Here is a 26,409-nt window from a genome sequence, read left to right on the forward strand (position 1 = left end):
ATGGGTCGGAGGGGTGGTCCATCAGAGGGGCGGCCTGCCAGAGTAAAGAGTGAACTTCAGCCTCCCGGAGGCAGCCCCAGGGCACTGGAAGCCTTGGCTCATGGCAGCCGGGGCAGTTTCCTGACCTACACCCCGGAGAGCACCAAGTACAAATTGGGGGATCAGCTGGGTGGGGGGGAACCTCTGCCAGAGCAAGCATGAAGCCCAGCCCTCAGGGCACACAGTGAGCAGTGTGGCCATGGCAGCACAGATCCAGGAACCAGGAGCAGACAGCACTGGTAAGCAAGAGCCCTCAGGTAATGAGTGCTGAGCCTAGGGAGGGGAGTGGAGAGAGATTGCTGAGCTCTGTCCTCTGTCCCTGGAACAGGACTCTGGGGTTCTGACAACATTCATATCCTGATCACAGTCTAGCCCCCCCCCCCCCAATAGAACAGCAGGGCCCTCTCCACCTCAGCCCCATAGCAGAGCGGTGTGCTTATGGTCATTCACAGACAGTAGGGAGGACAGAGCCTCACACACTCAAAAGCTCAGGAAGCACCCCAAAACCAGGCACAGGCTAGAGAAATGAGTAAGCAGAGAAACAAGAGGAACACCACTGATAAATACTTTGCCTATGATCCAAAGAAGGATCAAAATACTCAATCTGAATATGAGGAAGTAAAAGCTCCTGCATCCAAAGACTCCAAGAAAAATGGAAATTGGGCTCAGGCTATGACAGAGCTTAAAAAAGACTTTGCAAATCAAGTAAGGGAGATAGAAGAAAAATTGGGAAAGAAATGAGAGAGATGCAGGGGAAAACATGAAAAAGAAGTCAGCAGCTTAGTCAAGGAGATCCAAAAAAATGCTGAAGAAAATAGCATGCTAAAAACCAGCTTAGGTCAAATAGATAAAACAGTTCAAAAAGTTATTGAGGAGAAGAATGCTTTAAAAAGCAGAATTGGCCAGATGGAAAAAGAGATAAGAAAGCTCTCTGAGGAAAACAAATCCTTCAGACAAAGAATGGAACTGAGGGAGGTTGCTGATTTTGTGAGAAATCAGGACACAATACTTCAAAACAAAAAGAATGAAAAATTAGAAGAAAATGTGAAACATCTCATTGAAGAAGCAACTGATATGGAAAACAGCTTTAGCAAAGCTAATTTAAAAATTATTGGAATACTTGAAAGTCATGACTAGGAAAAGAGCCTTGACATCATTTTCAAAGAATTACTACAGGAAAATTGCCCTGATAACCTAGATGCAGAGGGCAAAACAGAAATGGAGAGAATCCACCAATCTCCCTGAGAAAGAGATCCAAAAAAAAAACAACCCCCAGGAATATTATAATCAAATTCCAGAACTCTCAAGTCAGAGAGAAGGACACAATACAAATATCATAGAGCTGCAGTCAGGATCACACAGGACTTAGCAGCAACTACATTAAAAGCTCATAAGGCTTGGAATATAATATTCCGGAAGGCAAAGGAGCTTAGAATGCAACCAAGAATGAACTACTCAACAAAACTGAACATCCTCTTCCAGGGGAATAAGATGGACTTTCAATGAACCCGGGGACTTTCACCTGCTCCTCCTGGAATGGTCAGAGATGAGCAGAAGGTTTGATATTAAAATATAGGACTCAAGGGGGACATAGAGAGTGGAGGAGAAGGGGAAAATATGAGGGACTCAATGATGATGAACTATATGTGTTCCTGTATGGAAGAAGGATACTGATAATAATCATATGAGCCTTCTCATTTAATAGAGCAGGTAGAAGTAGCTTTTATAGATTAAGCACAAGAGAAAGCTGAATTTGAAGATATATTGTGGTGTAAAAATGGAGCCAATAGAAAAGGGAAATGTAATGGGAGATAGAAAAAGAAAAGGAGGAATAGGCCAAGATATTTCATATGATAAGATTTTTCTTTATTTTAATGAGCTATTGCAATGATATGGAAGGGGGAAAAGCAAGAGGGAATGAGGGAATCTTCACTCTCATCAGAGGTGGCTAGGAGAAGAAAGAGCATATATGCTCAATGTAGTATAGACATCTGGAGTAAGAAGGACAGAAGGGTGACAAGGGGAAGTGGGGGATGTGAGTGATGGAGGAGAGGATGGACCATGGGGGGAGAGTGGTCAGATATTACATATTTTCTTTTTTACTTCTTGCAAGGGGCTGGGATTGGATGGCCTGTCTGAGACCATAGGGCCAGGGGGATGCTGGGCCTAAGGGGTAATATGTGGGCTCGGGGCCTCTTGGCCCCAGGGCTGGGGATCAGTCTGCTATGCCACTCAGCTACCCTACAGTAGAGTCAGAGTGAAAGGAGAGAGAAAATATAGTACATGGTATTGGAGAAGTACAAATAGAGGGAGTTGTGATGAGCAATGGCAACGATGGAAAAATATGGAAGTAACTTTTGTAATGGACTTATTATAAAGAATTTGATCCATCTGCAACAGAGCTGGTGGTGTTGGAACACAGGCTGAAGTACAATTTTTTTATTATTATTATTATTATTTTGGGGGGGTTGCATGCAAATGGGGCTGGGTGGCTGACTGGGGCCACACAGCTGGGTGATTGTTGGGTGTCTTAGGCCAGATTTGGACCCAGGTGCTCCTGGCCCAAGGGCCAGTGCTCTGTCAGCCACCTGGCCACCTCTATTAGTATTATTATTATTATTACTATTTCATTTTATTTTGAGGTGTTTTTTTTTTGTTTTTTGCTGGGCAATGTGGTTGAGGTGACTTGCATGGGGTCACATAGCTGGATGATTGTTGAGTGTCTGGGGCCAGATTTGGGCTCTGGTGTTTGTGGATCCAGGGCTGGTTCTCCGTCCACTGCTCAACCTGGCTATAACTACAATTATTATTATTATTATTATTATTATTGGTTTTCTTTTCTTTTAATTTTAATTTTTTCTCTCCACTTTACTTTAGCACCCATGTGGGTCTATATCTATTGGGGGGGAGGAGGTTTTATGTTTACTCTTAAACAAAAATATTTTAGTAATGTATAAAAAATTATTTGATAAAAAATAAGAATAAATAAATAAATAAATGAGAAAGTAAAAAAAGAGTTATGAGAATCTTTTGCTCATGCTGGGATATAGCCAGTTTCAACTTATTGGATAGAATTTTTTTTCTTTACCCCCCCCCCTTTCTTTTTTACCTTTTCATATGTCTCTTGAACCTCCTGTTTGATGTCCAAATTTTCTATTTAGCTCTGGTCTTTTCATCAGGAATGTTTGGAATTCTTCCATTTCCTTAAATGTGCATCTTTTCCCCTGAAAACAGAGGCTCAACTTTTGGTGATAGTGGATTCTTGGCAGCATTCCAAGCTCCCTTGTTATTTGGAATATCTCATTCCAGTACCTTCAATCCCTTATCTTTAATGCAGCCAGGTCCTATGTAATACTTACTGTGACTCCTTGGTATTTAAATTGTTTCTTTCTCACTACTTGCAGGATTTACTCTTTTATCTGATAGTTCTGGAATTTGGCCACAACATTCCTTGGTGTTTTCATTTTAGGATCTCTTTCTGGAGAAGATAAACATATTCTTACAATAACTACTTTTCCCTCTGGTTCCATGATATCAGGGCAATTTTCCATCACTAGATCTTGTAATATTAGGTCCAGGTTTTTTTCTCTTCAATGTTTTCAGGAAGAATAATAATTCTCAGGTTGTCCTTCCTAGATCTATTTTCGAGGGCAGTGGTTTTGCTGATAAGATATTTTAAATTTTCTTCTATTTTTTCTATTTTTTTATTTTAACAGGCTCTTGCTGTTTCATGAAGTCATTAGTTTCTGCAGACTTCATTTTTTTTTAGAGAGGAGTTTTCTTCATTTATAATTTGCAACTCCTTTTTCAATTGGTAATTCTACTTTTGAAAGAGCTTTCCATTTGACCTACTGAGGTTTTGAGAGAATTATTTGCTTTTTGCATTTGCCCAATTGAGGAACTGGAAGAATTATTCTCATTTTGTATTTGTCTAATTGTATTTTCCAATGATTTGTTTTCTTGTTTCAAGGTATTAATTGACTCTCCCAAATTTTCCAATTGATTTTTAAACTCCTTCCTTATTTCTTCAAGTAAGTCTTTCTGTGCTGCAGAGCAAAACATATTCTCCTCAGAGGTTCTAGGTCTTATTCCCTTGTTTTGGTATTATGTTGAACATGTAGGCAATTTCTTAAATAAAAGGAGGATTGGAATCATTAATAAATATATTTGTTGAATGAAAGTCTCAACAACATATGAATGAGAAAGTATGTTGTCCAGGTATTGATTCTTAGTAAATTTGAGGGTTGACTACAGTTTTTTATATGTGCTACCCTATTGACTTTGGAAACCACAGAACATCAATTGATGTAGTTAGATGTGCTACTCTGTCAGTGTTGTTACCTATCATCTCTTTCTCTGCCCCTATTTTGCTTTTTTGTCTCTGTCATCTCTCTCTCTCTCTCCCTCTCTCCCTCTCATTCTTTTCTTTTTCCTTTCTCTGTCTCTCTCTGTCTCCCTCCCTCCATCTTAATATTTCTGTTAATTAAAACACAATCTAATAAAAATCTATCTTTGATTTGGCATAATTTAAACATGTTTGCAATTTAAAAAAAAGGTGAATTTAATTGTGAAAACAAGCACAGGGAAGTAGAAACAAGTATTGCTTTTTTTCAAATGTTATAAATATTTATTTATATGGAACACTAAACTAAACATTGAACTAAAAAAATAATTGAAAAAATCCATAAGTTCAGTGAACTTCAGGATTTGAGCACAACATGGCATCTGTTACATTGCCTAATTTTGAACCTCCACACTAAAATGTCCCTGTTCTGACTATAATGTCCCTCCCAGTATTTTCTTCCTCCTTATATGTTTCTTCCCATTGTTCTAAACTCTGTGGGACCAGTGGATGCTTTTCTCTTTTCTTACTAATTATATCCCCAGTGTTTATCACAATACTTGCCACTTGGTAGGTGTTTGATAAATACTTATTGGATTGGAAAAAATAAACTTATATAAATCACCATCATTCATTTGTGTTGCTATTAACTCCAACAGGATGAGACAGAAAGTTGAATCCCCTTAAAAATTAAAGAAAGTACAATATTTATGATTTTCTCTACCAAGAATCACATTTCCAGCTCTCCTATCATCCTTATCTACATGAACTTAAGAATAAATCTACAAAATATTCTTTATAGAAATAAATTAAAGAAATAGTAATTGCTCAATGGTAGGCTAAACCAACACAATTAAAATGACAGTGCTGCCTAAATCAGTTTACTTTTTCTGTACCATGTCAATTTAACTGTCCAAAGAAATTCTTTATAATTCTAGAAAATATTACTATAACTAAAAATAACAGCTTTCTCATAGAAAGAGGACAATTAGAGAATTTTGAAGCATTTTCACATATTTTATGAGACAGACTTCTGAAAATGGAGTCAGAAAACATATCAGGTTCCAAAGCTTACTAGTAATTACTTTTTAGCTTAATTCATGTTACTGAATAACATTTTGCCTCCATTTTTGCACTGGTAAAATGGGAGTGAATACTTTCATTGCAAGATTGCTTGCCCTCAAAAGAGGTAATGCATGTCAAAATGGTTTCTTCCTTTTGGTACTTTTGACAAGTCTGTGAGACAGGGAGAATAAATTGTTTACTCCCTTCAGACAACATATTTAAGAAAAGGTAACTTGTTCAATGTCATATAAAGAATAGCTGCCTGACATTTTTGTTTTGGAGCAAAAAATGACTGCATAAACTAAATAAACTTTACTTTCAACAAAGATCCCATAACTCGCATAAACACAAAAACTCACACTTGATTTTCCCTACATAAAAACAGGCACACAGATATGTTAGACGACAACTGAAAAGGATTCTTTGATAATTGGAATTGCATGTATATCTTTCCTTTTGTATCTGCAGTATTTAGCACAATACCTCACATATAGAATGTGCTTAATAAATGTATTTATTAACTGATCAATTTTATAGGTTACCAGGACTGCAACTATCTACCCTTATTCCTCCCTCCACCTCTACAAGAGGGAATTTTTCATCAGTCCTTGAAGTTTCTATAAGGATCTAATACAAAAGCAAAACTAGTATTAAGAAATGAAATTTAGTGTTCCCATTTGACATTCAACTGCTTCTTAATAAAGACCCAAAATTTTACTCTATTACCCAGCATAATTTTGTATATGAATTTGATAAACCTATGGAGAAAACACCAGGAAATAGGCCACCACAGAAATCAAATATTCCATTTCAGAGATGCATGAATTATTAATATTCAAGTAAGAAGCAAAGCAACATTCCTGAGAATCCAAAGAATGTCCTGGAAGAATAAGATCTTTACCTCCATCCAAATTCTGGAATAGAGTCATGTTGATTAGGTGAGGCTTTGGAAGTCTCTTTTATCAAAGAATCAGAAGTATGGAAGGCTCATCATCTCCTGAAGGATGAAAACTCTTCCTTGAGTCACACTTTGATTTCTTTGCTCTTCAAGGTGTAAAGAAGAGGGGTGAGAGTGGGAGCCACTAAAGTGAACTTTATCCTTATCCAATAAATAGCTGGATGATGGTCATATGTAGGTGTAAATTACAGGGCTGTTATATATGCTGACTCCAATGAGATGGGTGGAGAAGGCTCACTTTTCCCCCCTCAGTTATGTTGGAGGGGATATAGGAAAACTATGGCATTAATGAATTGTTGGTGGTGTTGTAAACTGATCCAAACTTTTTGGAGATTAATTTGGAATTTTGCACAAAGGGCAATAAAGCTGTGTTTATCTTTTGCTTCAACAATACCGTCACTAGGTCTGCATCCTAATGAGATTATGAAAAATGTTAAAACTCCCATGCGAACAAAACATTCATCGTAGCTCATTTTGCTATACCTAAGAACTGGAAATTGGAGTGCTGCCCTACTTTGGGAAATGACTAAAAATATGAGATATATATATATATATATATATATATATATATATATATGTAGTGTAACATTATTTTTTCTGTTAGAAATCATGATAAATGAGATATCAGTAAACCTTGAAAGTCTAGCATTAATTGATGTTGAGTGATATGAGGACCAGAAGAATATTGTACATTCTAACAACAACATGAAGTGACAATCCCCTGTGATGGACTTGTTTACTTCAGCACTACAATAATAAAAAATAATTTAAAGAATTTTGATGGAAAATACTATCTAAGGGTATTTGGTTGACATAGTGAACATAGACCTTGAAGTCAAGAGGACCTGAGTTCATATCCAGTTTCAGAAAGTTAATAATAATCTAGCAGTGTGACTTTTGACAAACATTTAACCCCATTGCCTTGCAAAATATAAACAAAAACATAAAAAAAGAAAATGTCATTCATTTCCATTAAGGGAATTCTTATCCATCATTGAAGAAAATCAAAATGGAATTACTATGGATGAGACAAATTACAGTGTGTCTGACTGACTGATCAGGTCAATAGGAGCTCAGAATGCTGTACCACTGGTCGGGCAAAAACGGTCCATATGTATACCTGGGGTGGATATTCTAAACTTATTTATGTTGTGTTTTCTTTGAGTTGCTTCAAGTTTCCCTTTCACAGAAAGTGCAGTCCCTCACTGATGAGGGCAAGTCATACTGGACAGTCCTGTGCTAGTGTCTTGCTTGTTGCATAATCAGTCCTAAAGTTCTTTTTTAGTTTTTTTCAAGGCAAATGGGGTTAAGTGGCTTGCCCAATGCCACATAGTTAGGTAATTATTAAGTGTTTGAGACCGGATTTGAACCCAGGTACTCCTGACTCCAGGGCCGGTGCTTTATCCACTGCACGACCTAACTGCCCCCAGTCCTAAAGTTCTTAAGAGGGACCTTCAGGGTATCTCAGCATTAGTTCTTCTGATGCCTTTGTGATGTCTTGCCCTGTACGAATTGACCTTAAAACAGTTTTCTTTTATTTTTTTATGAAGCATATGTCTGGTATTCTAACAATGGGTCCAGCCTATTGTAATTGTACTCTCTATAGTAATGTTGGAATACTAGGCAGTTTAACTGGATACAGGACTACAGTTCCTGGTATCTGCTAGGTGATCTTCAGAATCTTCCTAAGGCATGACACTGGTAGATTGCCCAGGGTCACAGGCAAATACAAATGAGGTCAGCACAGGGACTCTGTAGACCTTCAGTATGGAATCAGCATAATACCTCTTTTCTTCCATACTTTTTTTTGGAGTCTCCCAAATACTAAACTAGCTCTGGTAATGTGTGTATCATCTTCATTGGCAATGTGAACCTCCCTGGAAAGGATACTGACAAGGTCAGTGATCTTATCCACAGCACTCAAAACTTCTCCATTTGTTTTATCTGATGGGTCCATTTATGGATGTTGTGTTGCTGGTAAATGGGGCACCTGAGTTTTCTTGGTGTTCACTGGTAGACCAAAATGAGCACAAGCAGCAGAAAATACATTCATACTTTGTTGCAGTTTCAAATGTTTAGCTTAATTGAAGACCAAAGGTTATTATCTTCAAATTTAAAAATATTGTCACATATTATGTTATTTTTTTCTCTCTGATGTTTTCTTCCATGTGGATCTGACTCTTCTCTTATAACATGTTCAATATATAAATTTGCTGAAGCATAGACTTTATATTAAGTTGCTTTCTGTCAGGGGAGAGGGGAGGGAAGGGAGGAAGAAAAATTGTAAGACTCACACCTTACACCCAAGAAAAGTTGGTTTAAAAACCTACAAAAATGTTCCCAAATTTACATGACAAGGGGCATTATCATCAAAAAACCCCCAAAGATTTCAAATCAGTGAAAAATTATTGTAAACTGCCCACATGAAACAGTTCAAGTATCAATTGTTTTGGTGGCCATTCTACTTGCCATGATTTTTAGGTTTCCTGTAGATTGTTATTTTCATTCTGGTTATTCTACTATATTGTTTTCATTTTCTACGGTATAAAGAATTTATAATATGTGCCAATTCTGTCAGTAATTTGTACATTTACAACTATACCATGCTATTATTGCAGTTACTTAATTTTGTTCATTCGCTGGAGAAAAAATAAACCCCAAACACTACTCACATCACTTCAGTGAGGGATGGAATTTAAAAGTCAAAACTTTAAATAAAATGTTAAAAATTAACAAAAATACTAAATATTATAGAAGATTACATAGCCATAAATCTAATAAATTTAGTAGTATCATAATTAACAGCTGTTTATTTCTGAATCAACAAAAAATAGAAAATTCAAGTCATTATCTTCTTCTTCTCTAGATTTAATATATTTTGGACCTAAGCATAGGCAGATAAACTGACTGATTTTTTATTGAATAATGCTACTAGAATTTATGCTGCTCTTCTGAAGATTTAATCACTTTACTTTTAGAACATTTTCAAGAATAGATAGGATGAAATGGATGATATGCTCAGAAGTCTTTTCACACAGGGTTTTACTGTTCTTATATGTCTCCATGTTCTGAAAGTCATTTTTTTTTAAATTTGAGATTTTGAATACTTGAAATGGCAGCACCTAATAAGAACCTTTTCTTGAGCATTTTCAAATTAAAGTTATGTTCAGGGAGTTGTTGTATGCAACAGTTTTGTATTTAATGATGCTCCAGTCCCAACACAGATTTCTTGAATTTTCAGGGATGATTTGTGACATGGGGATTTCTCTAAGCTTATAAAGACTCACTTGTAAGATTCTGGTGATCTACTTATATTCCTTTTAGGTTCCTGTAGATTATTATTTTTAAAGAGGTTATTATATTTCTAATGAGTTTTTCATTATTTTCTAAGGTATAAAAAAAGCCATAACATGTGTTAATTCTGATCACACTTAGAAGTTTTAAGAGTTCAACATCTTATTAAATTCATATCATTAATTCACTATGGTAAAAATTAAGTCCCCAACAATATTTAGTTCATTCAAAGAAGATTTAGCACTTGCATTTTCAGTTGACTGGAATTATAGTATCATAGATTCCACATAGTCCATGAGAAGCCATACTATAATTATTCCTCTGGGGTTTTATGAAAGAAATTCCCAGACTTCCCAGTTGACCTCTGAAAAGTGATGGGACATGATTGCAACTCCATTCCATCCTTTCTTATAGAACAATGAACACAACTAATGAGCACTGATGGCTAAGAAATGAGAAATAGTGACTTCTGCTTTAAGAGGGGGGAAAAAACTGAGAAGAGAAGGGAAAAAAAAAGATATATTTAAAATTTAAGAGTGCTAGCATTTTATATGATTGATATTTACTATGTAAAATGTTGAAATGAGGGATTTAGAGAATGGTAGTTTGTATTGTGTGCGTGTGTATGTGTGTGTGCGTTTGTGTGTGTGTGTGTGTGTGTGTGTGTGTGTGTGTGTGTGTGTGTGTGTGTGAGAGAGAGAGAGAGAGAGAGAGAGAGAGAGAGAGTATCAGAGAATGTTCCCTAAAATCAGAAATGATATATTTGGAATGAGTAAAATAATTACTTGATAAGAGTAAAAAAAGTGACATTTCTCTTTTTCTTTTTGAAATTTCAATTCAAAGTTTGTGATTGAATCAAGTAATCAGACTTAAGAAATGATTATAGCATATTTCTTTAAGCATAATTTGCTTTGACCTCCTCCACCCTCCAATCCCCCTCCCCCCACCACCAGGCCACTTATTTTGAGAATGCAGAGAATATTTTGCATGTGAATTTACTTCAGGAATATAGTTTGGCACCTATTGTCTCTTTTATTTCTTAGTTGAGAGGTTTTCCTGAGCATTAAGTTACTGGTCCCTTCAATTGAGGTGTCAGAGGTAGGGCCTGAATCAAGTTCCTCCTCAAAGTGAAGCCAGAATTCTCTCGACCATTCTGCACTGCCTCTCACATCACATGATATGAATTCTTGATAATAGCATACTGCAAGCTCCTAATATTTTGAAATCATCAAAGGTCAAATTTCATTCAATGTGGTTTTCATATAAAATGCTCTTTTTAAGTGCTTTATAAATTGCGATGGTGCTCAATTATGTTCTCCTCCTTCATACAAATATACATATAAACAAACATATACTACAATAAGGGAGTTGATATATAGATGTTTTTAATATATTATATATAAATGCTTAATACATTAATCTAAACATATATATATAAACATATAGTGTATTTATAATTATATGTCAAATTCACCATCTATCAGCTGTCAATATAATTAGTAAAATTATAATTGTATTTATACTCACTTGGTAATAATTATAATTAGCTAAATTATTATTAGCAGCAATTTTATTGTAATTTATCTGGTTTCAATCAGATAATGGTGATTATTATCTTGAAAGTAAATGATTCCCTTCTTTGGGATCATACATACATTGCTGCCATTGTTTAAACCACTTATTTCACAAAAGCAGCATGATACAGTAACAGAATGAAACTTAGCAAAAAGAAGGATCAAATTAAAATAAAAATTGAAAAGATCTGATTAGGTCGTCTTAGTTAAATGAGAGCTAATAAGAAATTAAAATGAGAAGGATCTAGTTTTGTCTTTTATTTTCATTCAGATAACTCCACTGAGCTCTGTGAGCCTAATTTCTCAATTACAAAATGAAGATAATTACATCTGGCTCATGTTTTACAGGACTGTGTGAGGGTGAAAAGAAATATTGAGTAAAACTTTGCATCCTCAAGCTATTATTTCCTCAAAGTCTCAATTCTTTTATTAGCAGAGTTAACTGGATAGGTTAGAAAACTTTCCACTTCGTCCCTGTTAGGAAATTTTGGATAGAGAATTGGTTAGCTTTTCCGTCCTAAATTCTTGTTCAATAAGGTCCTTGTATCATTGGCTTCAATTTAGTAACAATAAAGATAGACTCGAGCTCTTGTATTTTCAATTAATTCTTTGGATTTCCTTTGATGAGAGCAATGTCAAGAGGTGGTTCCAACATGGGGATCACAGAGGACGTGTGAGGAGGGAGAGATGAGCAGTGACAGAAGCTGGCAGTGACTGCGGGCCCACATCCTCTCCCCCCTCCCCCACCTTGGCCTCTGTCCTCACAGGTCAGTGACACAAAGTAACAAAGTAACAATGACCTTTGTCCTGAAACTCCCCAGGCTGGTCAGTGTCAGACCTGGGCCCAGCGTCTCTTCTTCCTCCTCAACCCACAGGTGACACTTTGGGACCTTGGGGACAGGGAGGACGAGGTTGGAGGCTGAGGAGCGTGCTTAGGGAGAAGAGGAAGGAACCTGGGATAAGGAGTCAGGGGGCAGAGACTTGAATGTGATATACATTTAGAAGCTTTTTGGGGACGGGAAAGTGGTCATTTTCATAGGCAAATATAGACTATACTAACCTTTTCATCTACAAAAGCAGAAGAACATCTTTGTTATTTTATTATCTTGTTAGCATAGAGAAGTCATAAATGATGTGCTTGTCCATAAGAGATGGTACAGAGGTCAAGTCAGTAAGTTAAATTTACAGGCATTTTTAAAGGATTTTAAATGTGCGGGACACTATACCATGACCTTAGAATACAAATATAAATAGAAATGAAAAGTCTCTGCTATCTAGTAGTTTAAATCCTGATGGCAGAAGACAACTGTAGGCAATTTACTTTTTTCTGTAACTTGTCAAATGAACTATACAAAGACAGGGAAACCATACTTCTTAATACTAGATTGCAATGTGCAAAGGCATCTATAATACATTCATAGAGCACTGAATTTAGTGTTGAAAAATTGAATCAAGAAATCGTGCTTGAATCTATGCCCACCTTTTCCATTTTCTGTGAGAGTTTGTGTAAGTCAGGCACACTAAATTAAAAGTTGTAACAAATTTTAGGTAATATATGTCCTTTTATTTTATATCATGTTATAATTTGAACTTAATTTGTTATGACTTGGAATAGAAGATAATCATTTCAAGCTATTTCTTTAAGGTCAAATGTCATAAACTGTCAGCTAACTACCCAGTTTCTTATGTTTCTTTAGCTTAAAAATGAGAATAATTACATTTGTCCTGCCTAAATCATGGCATTGTTACATAGACCAAATGAAATGATGTATATAAAATTATGTTTCATTAGTCTTATCTCTATTTCTTTCTCCTAACCTCAGTTTTTTCCAACATCTTCATTTGCAAAGGTCCTAAATTTCTTATTATTTAGTATTCCTACTATTTAATAATGATAATTATAAGTGACTTTTACATAATACTTAAGATTTATGAATTGTTATACACTTATTTATTCAATGATGTTTAATAATAGCTTCCTGTGGTTACTATCTCTGATATTTACCCCTACTTTTCTGACAAAAACTGAAATTTATTAGCAACAAACAAAGCTATTTACCAATTAATTCCATAGCAGGTTATTTAAAGAAATGACCTTCTCCAGATTTCTACAGACTCTAATTCTATTGCAATTTCTATGTTATTTCATGTTTCTTTATGTATTGCTTTTCTAATACACAAAAGTCAATGATACTATGAAGTTCTAACATGGATCACAAAGTATTAAGCACTTGTGGTTTGGCAGACACGTTGCTCAATGCTGGGAATGCAAAAACATGGCAAAAATAGTTTTTGCCTTCTGGAATTCTGATGGTGGAGGCAATGTGTAAATAATTATGTATAAGCATAATCTATAGAATACAAACTAAAAATAATCTCTGAGGGAGATGGCCTTTTTCCTCTCTTTTTCTCTGTCTCAGTATATCTCTTTTTCTTTTTCTTCAGATATAAAGTTTTAATATTATAGACAATTCATGATAAAGTACTTCATTTGCTAGGAAAGACCAATCGATTTTCAAATAGTTTTAAAAATTGTGAGATGCTTGGGACAAAGAAGTGAAATGACTTGTGCATGAACAATTACAGGAAGGACTGAACTCAGTATCTCTTCTTGGAAGTCCAGTTCTTTGTCCACTACAATATCCTCATCTCCTACTAATAATAGAAACTTGGACAATACTTCTTTCTTTTTTTTGCAAGGCAATGGGGTTAAGTGACTTGCCCAAGGCCACACAGCTAGGTAATTATTAAGTGTCTGAGGCCGGGTTTGAACTCAGGTCCTCATGACTCCAGGGCCAGTGCCACCTATTCACTGTGCCACTTAGCAGCTCCTACATAAGAGATTGTTAATACATAATCTTTCTATCTCTCTGTAGGTCTAATAAGCAATCATCATGACCATCATCTCTCTCTGTCAATCTATCTATTCATCTATCTACATATGAGCTATGATTATTGCTAATTAATCAAATTTAGACCATTTTATAATCAAGACCCAGTTCAGTTTATGGTACATGCAAGGTGTTTAAGAAATGCCAGTTGGCAGATGAGGTGAAGACATCCCAAGCTTCCCAAAAAAGAATTTTTCCTCATGAATTTACAGATATAAGTCTACCAGAGGTCATCTAATGCCACCCTGTAACTGTGCAGATGGAAAAAAATCACCTCTGTCTACTGTCTGTCTCTGTTTGTTTGCATTAGAGTGAGCCTTGAGAGGTGCAGCACATATCCTTCACAAAGACAAAAGTGTTGGAATTCATTGAATATTTTTACATTATCTTTTCCTACCTTGAGATCCCATGGAATGTGATAATATTTTTAAAAAGTTTATATGTCCATTCAATAAATTCAAATTAGGATTTGTGTTCAACAAGGTTTTCAGATTTTTAAAATGGCCATTTCAAATTGGCATTTGTTGGAATATAATAAACACTGGAATAATAGGAACTTGCACTTGTAAATCCTACTCAGTCTAATATTCCCTGTGACTTCAGAAAAGTTCCTGTTCTCAAATTTTCACTTTCTCAAATCAACATGATTAATCAATGGACTCTAGTTTCTTCTAGTTCTGACGTTTATTAGATGCATGAATATTCCTACTTCCTTTAAGAGGGAGAAATTATAATGTCAAGTGATTATAACCTGAGTTTTAAGTTAAGAAGATGTAAATTTTAGTTATAACATTGACATATGTAGGATCTATGACCCCCAGAAAATCAATGTTCTAGGCAGTTCTGAAAAAGAAGTCAATTGAATGTGTTAATAGAGGTAGTTCCTTTACCACCAATTTACAATATTAATAAAACCATCCTAGGGGGCGGCTAGGTGGCGCAGTAGATAAAGCACTGGCCCTGGAGTCAGGAGTACCTGGGTTCAAATCCGGTCTCAGACACTTAACAATTACCTAGCTGTGTGGCCTTGGGCAAGCCACTTAACCCCATTTGCCTTGCAAAAACCTAAAAAAAACAACCAAACAAAAAAAACCCCATCCTTAAATATCAGCATTTTTCCAAAGACAGAGCATGTTTCATTATCAATTGCATCTTTTATAAAGTTATAAACTAACAATAAAATAACTATATTCTGAGGTTGTACAGTACTTTGCCCTTTAATATGCCTGCAATATATCAGAATATCAGAAAACTGATCTTATGAAGGAAATTGTTATATGGTACTGTGGAAGAATGATCAGTACAATTTGATAACAATTTTAATAAAGTAGTTTTGATGAATGAAAAAAATTCTGTCTGAACTTTGATATCTTAATCATAAAATTGATGGTTTCAAACTTCCAAGATTTCAATTTTCTTTGATATCAGAAAGGGAGGATATTCTTGATGCAGAAGGATGAAAAAGCTTTAACTATTATTATATACATTTTTCTGAAAGACTAGAAAGAATTCCATTAAAACATAGAAAAAACGCTGACAGAGTTTTCATAAGACCCTATTCCTTCTCTTAATGGTTTTAGTACAGTGATCAATTACCAATATTCTTCTTAAATCAAATTTTCCCCCACTTATGTAATTTCCGAGCATTCACACTATTCTTTGAATTTTAGGTAAAATTAAAATAAATAGTTCTTTCTTAAAACTATTGATTTGCTAGAAGATAATGTGTTCAGAATTTCTCTCCACACGATGTCAGAACAGGGGATATTAATGTGAGCTATTCATTTATAATAGGTTCCATTACCCATGTAAAAGAATAGCTTCATCATAGGTTTGATCACTATCATGTCAAACAATGAGAATATCAGCAATTAAAAACTAGGAAAAATGGAAAAGTAATTTACCTGAGTGAAACTGTCATAAAAAATTCTTTGGCATAAAATTAATTTAATTATCTAGTCTGCATTTGCCATTACTTCTGAGTGAATGTTATTAAACTATATTTTAAAGACTCCTTTCTGATATGAAGATTGATTAGAGAGAATTTAAATGTTTGTTACTTAAAGTACCAGTGCCATGTAGAGCAATGACTACTTTAGAAGCCGTGTTTAGCTATAATGAGAGTAGAGGAAACTGAAAGACAAGACTGGTCCCATATGGGAATGCATGAAAATCAGAATATATGAACAGATCACTAAGTGAAATCGATGGTGAAATTGTATATTTTCTACATATTAAAATCTGAGGAGTTAGGTTTTTAAATAAAATTTCAGTTCTGCTGTACAACCTAGCCATTTACTTAATTACATAAGTACTAAACCCTTTACCTTGGAATATATCTCTTGCCACGACCCTTAGTTTCTTCTTCTGATCCTGTATCTGATCCAGGTTCAATTACAAATACAATAGTACTTTTCACCACTTTTTAGTTATCCACCTCCTCTGTCTTCTAGGAATGAATTTTACTTCTGGCTGTAAAAGTTTATAAAATTTCCAATCATGGCTATCCTTCCCACCCCAAATTCAAACAAAAGAAATATACCATGGAAATTCACTTGGTCTCCCCTCATCACTGAAGTAGGAATAGGGAGACATTGCAGGTGCTAAAATATATCTGAAGAAAATGTTCATGATTTCCCTAAAAAAGGAAAATGTGTGTGTGGGTGTCTTTTAAGTAAGTCTGGGTGGGGGTGAGAAGAATGAATTCATTAAGAGGAGACCACATTCACCAAAGAATTTTACTCAAATTTCAGTATGTGTTGAAATACAGTTGAATAACTTTGTCACAATTTGATTTTGGAATATTGGAACAATTTAAATCTGCCCATTTTAATTCAGATCTTTTTTTTTGCTTTCTTTAGGAAGAAAAATGATCTGTTATGGGTTTGGTTTTGCAGCCAGACATTGACCAAAATAACCTTACAACCTACCAACATGGCAACAAATAATCAGTCATCAGTAGATGAGTTTATCTTACAAAGCTTTTCTGAAAATCCTCAGGTTCAGATTTTAATCTTCAGCCTCTTTTTAGGACTTTTCATACAGGCATTCACAGGTAATTCAATCATTATCATTGTGATTATTTTAAACCCAGGTCTCCATACTCCCATGTACTTTTTCCTTATCAATTTGGCCCTATTGGATATTCTGTCCTCCTCCACTGTGGTGCCAAAGTTACTGCAGAACCTAATGACCAAGAACACCATTTCCTATGGTGGCTGCATAACTCAGATATATTTCCTGTCTTGGTGTTTGAGTGCTGAGTTATTACTTTTTACAGCCATGGCCTATGATCGATATGCTGCCATCTGCCAGCCTCTCCACTACAACACTTTGATGAGCAAGGCAGCTTGCTGGCTCTTAGCAGCTGTAGTTTGGACTTTCAGTGGAATCAATGCAACTGTAAACACCATCATGACTGTTTGTTTGTCCTTCTGTGGACCCAATGCCATTGATCATTTCTTTTGTAAGATTCCTCCATTATCGCCTCTCTCCTGCTCTTCAACCTATGTTAACAACAACTAATGAGTACTGATAATTTTCTAGAAAAAATATATTCTAAATATCAACCTCTAGCAGGAAAAGGTAAATTTGCTAAGAAATGAGGAATAGTGACTTCTGTTTTAAGAGGGAAAAAATTGACAAGATGAAGAAAGAAATAAAGATATATTTATAATTAGAGAATGTTAATGTTTTATGTTATTGACTTGTACACATGCAAATCATCAGAAGTTGAAGTGAGCAATATAAAAAAAGATAATGAATAGGGAGTGAGAGAGAGAGAGAGAGAGAGAGAGAGAGAGAGAGAGAGAGAGAGAGAGAGGTGACAAAAAGATAGAATCAGAGAATTTTCCCTAAAATAAGAAATGGTATACTGAATTGATATGAGCAAAAAAAGTGTCATTTCTCTTTTTCATTTTGGAATTGCACCTTAAAGTTTGTAATTGAGTGAAAAGATCAGACTCAAAAATGATTATGGTATATTTCTTTAAGATTAATTTGCTTTTACACCCCCCCACCTCCAATCTCCCTACCAACACCAGACCAGTTATTGTATTAATGTGGGGAATTGACTTCATTAATATTGCTTGGCATCTGCTGTAACATTTTTTTCTTAGTTGAGAGTATTTACTAAGCATTAAGTTACTGGTGACTAAAATTATGTGCCAGAGGTAGGGCATGAATTAAGGTTTTCCTTACATTGAAATCAGAATTCTGTCTACCACAACTTCTCATATCAGATGATATTAATTCTTGATAATAATATATTTCAAACTCCTAATATTATGAAATCATCAAAGATTAAATTTTGTTTTATGTTGCTTTGATATAAAGTGGTCTTTCTAACCGCTCTATTAATTGAGATGGTGTTCAAGGATGGTCTTTTCCATTACAACTCCTTTATAAAAACATATGCTTTCAGTAAGGGAGTTGATATATAGATGTTTATCATATATTTATTATATATGAGTTTAAAGCATTAATCCAAACATAATATAAATAAACATAATATTTTCATAGTTATTTATTATATTAACAATCTATTATTTATCAATATAATTAGTAAATTTATTTTTTATTTTTGCTCTCTTAGTAATCATTATAAAAATTAAATTATTATTAGCATAAATTTTATCTTAATTCATCCGGCATCAGTCAGATAATGGTGATTATGGCCTTTCATTTAAGTGACTCCATTATTTGTGATCATACAAATCATGCCAGTATTTAAACCCCTTATTTCAGTAAAAAAGCATGACATAGTAGAAATAGAATTAAAAATTTGGAAAATAAGGATCTTATTAGAATTAAAGTTGAAATGACCTCATTAGATCTTACTAGATAAGAAATCTGAATAAATTAGGAATTAAAAATCAGAGGGTTCTAGCTTTACTTCTTATTTTCATTCAAGCAAGTCCATTAAGTTCTGTGAGGATAATTTCTCACTTACAAAATAAAGATAAGTACATTTGTTCCATGTTTAGCCGGATGGTGTCTGAGGGTGAAAAGAAATATTGTGTAAGACTTTGCACATTCAGGCTTATAGATTTTCTCAAAGTCTTAATTCGTTTATTAGCAGAGTTAACTGGATAGGTTCAAAAACTTTTTGCTTTATCCTTGTTCAGATATTTTGATAGAGAATTGGTTAGCTTTTCCTTCCTAAATTCTTGTTCAATAAGATCTTTTTATAATTGGTATCAATTTAACAAACCTAACAGCCATGGACCTGAGCCCTTCAGTTTTTGGTTAATTCTTTGGATTTTCCTCAGTGAGTATAATAGCAAGAGGTGGATCCAGACAAAGGGATCACAAAGGAAGGGTGAGGAGTGAGACTTGAGAAGTGACAAGAGAAGGCAGTGACTGCTGGCCCACCTTCTCCCCCTCCCCAAACTTTTCACATTTGATAACAGGTAAATGACACTAAGGTAACAAAATAACAAACTTCATTTGTCTTGGAAACTGGCCAGGCTTGTCGGTGTCAGGCCTCGGCCCAGCGTCTCTTCTTCCTTCTCAATCCACAGGTGATACTTTGGGACCTTGGGGACAGGGAGTACAAGGATGGAGGCTGAGGAGTGTGCTTAGGGTGAAGAGGAAGGACACTGGAATACACTAGTCAGTGCGATTTGAATTGTGATACATTATGATACACTGTGCTACAATAGTGACATTGAATGTGATACACCTTTTGAAGCATTTTCGGGAAAGGAAAGGTGTCATTTTTTTTAGGGGAATATAGACCATACTAATCTTTTCATTTATGAAAGCACAAGAACACCTTTGTTATTCTGTTATCTTGACAGCACAGAGAAGTCATAACTGATATGCTTGTCTATACAGAAGTTATACAGGTGAAGTCAACAAGTTAAATTTACAAGCATTTTAAAAGGATTTAAATGTAGACACTATACCAAGACCTGAGATTCCAAATATAAGTAGAAATAAAAGCTTCCTACTATCTAGTAGCTTAAATCCTGGTAGCAGAAAACAACTGCAATTTACTTTTTCTGTACCTTTTCAACTGAACTATCCACAGCCAGGGAATATATACATCTTAATACTAAATTGCAATCTGCCAAGACATCTATAATACACTCAGGGAGCATTGAATTTAGATCTGAGAAACTGAGTCAAGAAACTTTGCTTTAATCTATGCCCAATTTTGGCATTTGTTGTGAGAGTTTAAGTCACACATACTAAATTTAAAGTTGTAAAAAATTTTACAAGTCATATAAGTCTTTATATTTTATATCTTGTTATAATTTCAACCTTCTCACTTTATATGTATTGGAATAGAGGAAAGCAATGCAAATGATTTCTTTAAAGTCAAAAGCCATAAATTGTTAGTTAACTCCCCAGGTTCTTAAGTTCTTAAAAATATGAATAATAATATATGTCCTACCTATATCATGACGATGTTATTTAGACCAAATGAAGTAATGTATAAGAAATTATTTTTAATGGTCTTATCTCTATTTCTTTCGCTGTACTTCAGTTTCTTCCAATATCCTCATTTGAAAAGGTGCCAAATTTCTTGCTAATCAATATTCTTACTATTTAATAATAATAATAATAATGATTATAACTGATATTGAAATATTACTTATAATTTATCAATCATTATGTAGTCATTTCCGTATTGTTGTTTTATAATGTCCTCCTGTCACTGGTATCTCTGTTATTCATCCTTGTTTTGGAGAAGACAACTGAAATTCATAGCAACAAACATAAAGATTTACCAAATAATCCCATAATTAATTATATAAAGAAATGAGGTACACTACATATCTCCAGATTCTAAACCTCAGAATCTCTATGCTGTTTCATGCTTCTTTATTTATTGCTTTTCTAATATTTAAAAGTCAATGATGTTTTAAATTTCTAGCATGAATAAGGCAATATTAAACAGTTGTTATTTGGCAGACATTGTTTTCTAAATGGTGGGATCAAAAAATGGTATTTGCGTTCTGGAATCTCAGAATCTGGTGTGGGAAGCACTGTGCAAACCATTGTATATAAGCATAATCTATAGAGTGTAAAAGTAAAGATAATCACTGAGGGAGATAGCATTTTTCTCTCTGTTTCTCTGTCTCCATATATCTATTTTTTCTTTCTACTCAGACATCTGGTTTTTATAGTATGGGAAATACATGATGAAGTCCTTCATTTGCTCAGAAAGACCAATCCATTTTCAAATGCAATAGAATGTGAGATACTTTGGACAAAGAAGTGAAATGATTTGGCAGAATCTGCACCATCAGAGAAACGATTGAACTTAGCTCTCCTTTCTTAGAAGCCCAGCTCTTTGTCCACTACATCATCCTCATCTCCTAACAATAATGTAATTTTGGACAATACTTCTGGACCTCTAGTTAATGTTGAATAAGCTTTTGCCTTATTTTGTTGGGGTTCATAAAATTCTCACAGCATCCCCGCCATCTCTACAATTTGATTTCTTGTGGGTGCCTCATTCTTCTGCTTTCATCACCATCCATTTTGTTGGTGTCTCCATTATAAGCTTCTTGAGAAATACACTGTCTTGCTTGCTTATATAAGTATTCCACAAAGCTCCACATAATGTCTGACACATATTATATTCTTAATAAATATTCTATTTATCTATCTATCTATCTGTCTGTCTGTCTGTCTGTCTGTTTCTGTCTGTCTATCTATCATCATTGCTCTATCAATCATTCTATCCACCTATCTATATACAAACTATTGCTATTACTAAGTATTCAAATTTAGTTCCTTTTATCATCAAGACCTAGTCCAGTGTATGGTACCTGAGAGTTTTTAAGAAATGCCAGTTGACTGATGAGGTGAAGCCATCCCAATTTTCTCAGCATCATGCTCAGAATCACTATTTTTGCTTTAACCCAAATCAGAATTATTCCCAAGTATTTAGGGATATAAGCAGATTTCACCAAGTATCACCACCTCATTGTATAGATGTAAAAGAAATGATCTCTATGATCTGTCTCTATCTATTAATGTAATGAGGAGCTCTGCAAGTTGCAGCATATATTATTTACAAAGACAAAAGTGTTAGGATTCACTGAATATTTTCACATTCTCATTTCCTACCTTGAGATTCCAATGGATATAACAACATTCTTTTAAAAGGTTTATAAGTCCATTTAATATTTTCAGATTAGGGATTGTTTTCAGCAAGATTTTCAGATTTTGAGAATGATTTTTCTAAATTGTCATTTGTTGGAATATAAGAAACACTGGACTAATAGTAACCTTCAGTTTTAAATCCTACTCAGTCTAATCTCTGTGACCTTGGAAAAATCCCTGTCCTCAAATTCTCATGTTCTCAAATTAAGATGGTTAATCAATGGGACTCTGTTTCTTCTAGTTCTGACAGTCTTTAGATCCATGAATACTCTACTTCCTTTAACATGGAGAAATTAAGAAGAATAGTGAAAAAAGATCTAAATTTAGTTTATATCACAGACATATGCATGGTCTATGGCCTAGAAAAAAATCAATGTTCCAGGCAGATCTGAAAGATGAGGCAATTGAATATGTTAATAGATATGCTCTGTCAGGCACTGTGTGAAGCTTTGGAGAATACTTATACAAGCAAGCAATAGAATATGTTAATATGTTACCCACCAGTTTCCAATGTTAATTTAAAAAATCCTTAAACAACAGCATTTTTCCACTGACGAAGCATGGTTCATAGTCAATTGTATCCTTTATAAATTGTAAAATAACAATAAAATTATAAACTAACTTCATTTTGAGTGTGCAGTTCTTTGCCTTTTAATATGCCTGAAATTTACTTAAAATATATGAAAAATGACCTTAAGAAGGAAATTACTACATAATATTATGGAAGAAAGATCAGTACATTTTGATAATAATTTTAGAAAATAGATTTGACAATTGGAAAAATTCTGTCTGAATTTCGTGGTCTTTATCATGAAAATGATAGTTTCAAACCTTCAGGATATCAATTTTCTTTCATGTAAGAAAGGGAAATTATCCTTGACTTAGAAGTATGAGAAATCTCTAACTATTTATTATTTATTATTTATATTTTACTGAAAGACTAGAAAGAACACCATTAAAACATAGATAAAGGTTGACAGATTTTCGGCAAGACCCTATTCCTTCTCCTAGTGGTTTTAGTCCAATGATCAATTACCAATAATTTTTTAAATCAATTTTCCCCACTGATGTAATTTAAGATTATTCTGACTACTCTTTGATTTTTAGGGAAAATAAAATAATTTTTTTCAAAAACTATTGATATGCTAGAACATAATATGATCAGGAGTTCTTTCCACATAATGTCAGAACAGGGGATTAAGATGTGAAGAATTCATTCATAAAAAGGCTTATTATCCAAATAAAACAATAGCTTCATCTTATGTTTGATGAGAATAATGTCATACAATGAGCACATCACCAAGAAAAAGTATGAAAAATGGAAAACTGATCTGAGTCAAAATGTCATGAAAAAATTCTTCAGGGTAACATAAAATTTGATTATCTAGATATCATTGCCAATGACTTCAAAGTTAGTGTTATTAAATTTTCTTTTAAATACTGCTTTCTGATATGTAGATTAATTAGATGCAATGTAAATTTTTTGTCACTTAAGGGACCAGTGACATGTAGAGGAATGACTACTTTAGAAGCAGCTGTTTATCTGAGATGAGAATAGAGGAAACTGGATGACAAGACTGGTCCCACATGGGAAGGCATGAAAATAAGAATACATGAATAGATCACTAAGTGAATTTGATGCTTAAATTGAATTTTATTTACATATTGAGTTCTGAGAACTTAGGTTTTTAAATCAAACTCCAGGTCCAATACTTTTCCACTGTACTACCTAGCTACTTACCTAACTACTTATGTATTAAATGCTTTATCCTGGGACATATCTCTCGGCATAACTCAGATTCTTTTTCTTATCCTGCTTCTGATAGCTTCAATTACAGATGCAACAGTACTTTCTACTACTTTTTAGTCATCAACCTCTTCAATATTCTTTGAATGAACTTTGCTTTTGATTGGAAAACTTCAGAAAATTTCCAATCATTGCTATCCTTCCTGCCCCAGAATCAAATAAAAGAAATATACCATAGGAAGTTACTTGGTCTCCTCTCATGACTGAGGTAGGAATAGGGGGATATTGAAGGTGGTGTAAAATGTCAGATGAAAATGATCATGATTTCCCTAAGAAAATGTTTGTGTCAGTGTGTGTGTGTGTGTGTGTGTGTGTGTGTGTGTGTGTGTTTTACGCAACTCTTGTTTGGGGAGAGGGGAGTGAATTCATTAAGAGGAGATCTCATTCAACAAATTACTCAAATTTTGGTCTGTGGTGAAATACAGTTGAATGACTTTGACACAATTTGATTTTGGAATATCAAAACATTTTAAAATTTCCCATTTTTATATATACATTTTTTCATGTATTTAGGGAGAAAATGATAATTTGGATATTGTGGGCATACATTGACCAAAAAAAACCCCAAACCCTTACAGCCTAACAACATAGCAATATTAATCAATCATAAGTAGATGAGTTTATCATATAAAGCTTCTCTGAAGTCCTCAGGTTCAGATTTTAATCTTCAGCCTCTTTTTTGGACTTCTCATAGTGGCATTTATAGATAATTCAATCATTATCTTTGTGATTATTTTAAACCCAGGCCTGCATGTTCCCATGTAGTTTTTCCATTATAAATTTGGCCCTGTTGGATATTCTCTCCTGCAGAACCTAGTGACCAAGAACATCATTTCCTATGGTGGTTGCATAGTTCAGGTATATTTAATCAATTGGTGTTTGGGTGCTGAGTTACTGCTTTTTCCAGCCATGGCCTGCAATTGATATGTTGCCATCTGCCAGCCTCTCTACTGCAACACTAAGATCAGCAAGGATGCTTGCTGTCTCTTAGCAACTGTAGTGTGGACTTTTAGAGGAATCAATACAACTATAAACATCATCATGACAGTTTGTTTGTCCTTCTGTGGACCCAATGTCATTGATCGTTTCTTTTGTGAGATTCCTCCATTATTGCCCCTCTCTTGATCCTCAACCTATGGTAACAATATAACGGTAATAGTGGTAGATATATTCTTTGCTATTACCACTTTCCTGCTTATTCTGGTATCCTACGGTTTCATCATCTCCAAAATCCTGAAGATTCAAGCAACGAAGGGAAGTAGAGAGCATTTTCCACTTGTACCTCCCACCTTATAGAGTTTACCATGTATTACTGCAGGATAATTTACATCTACTTTCTACCTGGTTTTGGTCAGTCTCTGAAGAAATGCAAAGTAGTTTCAGTGCTTTGGGCTATAGTGATCCCAGCTTTGAATCCTATGATCTAATCCCTGAGAAACTAAGATGTGAAAATACACTTAAGAAATTATGTCCATTTCCTTTTAAATAATGTTCCATTTGTCAGAGTTATTCAGCTCAGGAAATAGAATTGTGAATATCTTTGAAATAAAAATTTGACATAAATCACAACCTGGAAAACTGTAAACATGATTTCTCCTGGTAGCAATGTTCCTGATGTGTTCTTGGATGAATCAGCTTACTCTGGTTACATTTTGTTCTTGAATTCCTTTAGGGAAATTAAAACCAGATTATCTCCAAAGATACCATGTCAGATCCATGATTTAAGCAGAACATAATTTTATTGCCAAACATATTCTAAGAGATAATTCATTGGAAAATATGGTTGCTCATCTCTCTGATGTCAAATAATCGTGAGAAACAGTAAAATTTTTGTTATAAACCTCGTGGACTTCAGATAAAATGAAAAAGGCCCAAATAAATTCTCTTATACCACAAGAGGATTTTCTTTGATTTAACTGAGCAGTAAAGAAAGGTCTCTCAATAATCTGTCTCCTCATTCAATGAAAAAGGATTAAAAAAATTTGATTATACTGGAGAACTTTAGTGACTGTTATAATGAAAAAAAATATAGAGAAAGGCTCAATGTGAAGGACAGAAGGAGACTTAAAACTTAGCTCCTGAGGACTCAGGAACAAAAAAATGAATGAATAACCAGAAAATAAAACCTTTTAATACCTGGAATGATCAAAGTAACAACCCAGAAGAGGAAAATAGCAAAAAATTACCTGTAGCCAGAGCCTTAAAGAAAAAAAAAGATGCACACAAGATTGATTAGAATTCTTCAAAAAATTAAGATTCTTTGATTTTTTTGAAATTTTAAAAGAAATGAGAGCTTTGGAAGGAAATTAATAAGCATT

At 34.4% G+C, this 26,409-nt stretch overlaps 1 pseudogene; it reads left to right on the forward strand.

Annotated features, from left to right (window-relative positions):
• Positions 1–25,580, forward strand: LOC141522641 (olfactory receptor 13A1-like; annotated as a pseudogene).
• The last annotated feature ends 829 nt before the right edge of the window (positions 25,581–26,409 follow it).

This window comes from Macrotis lagotis, chromosome 4, assembly GCF_037893015.1.
Source record: "Macrotis lagotis isolate mMagLag1 chromosome 4, bilby.v1.9.chrom.fasta, whole genome shotgun sequence".
Taxonomy (NCBI): Eukaryota; Metazoa; Chordata; class Mammalia; order Peramelemorphia; family Peramelidae; genus Macrotis; species Macrotis lagotis.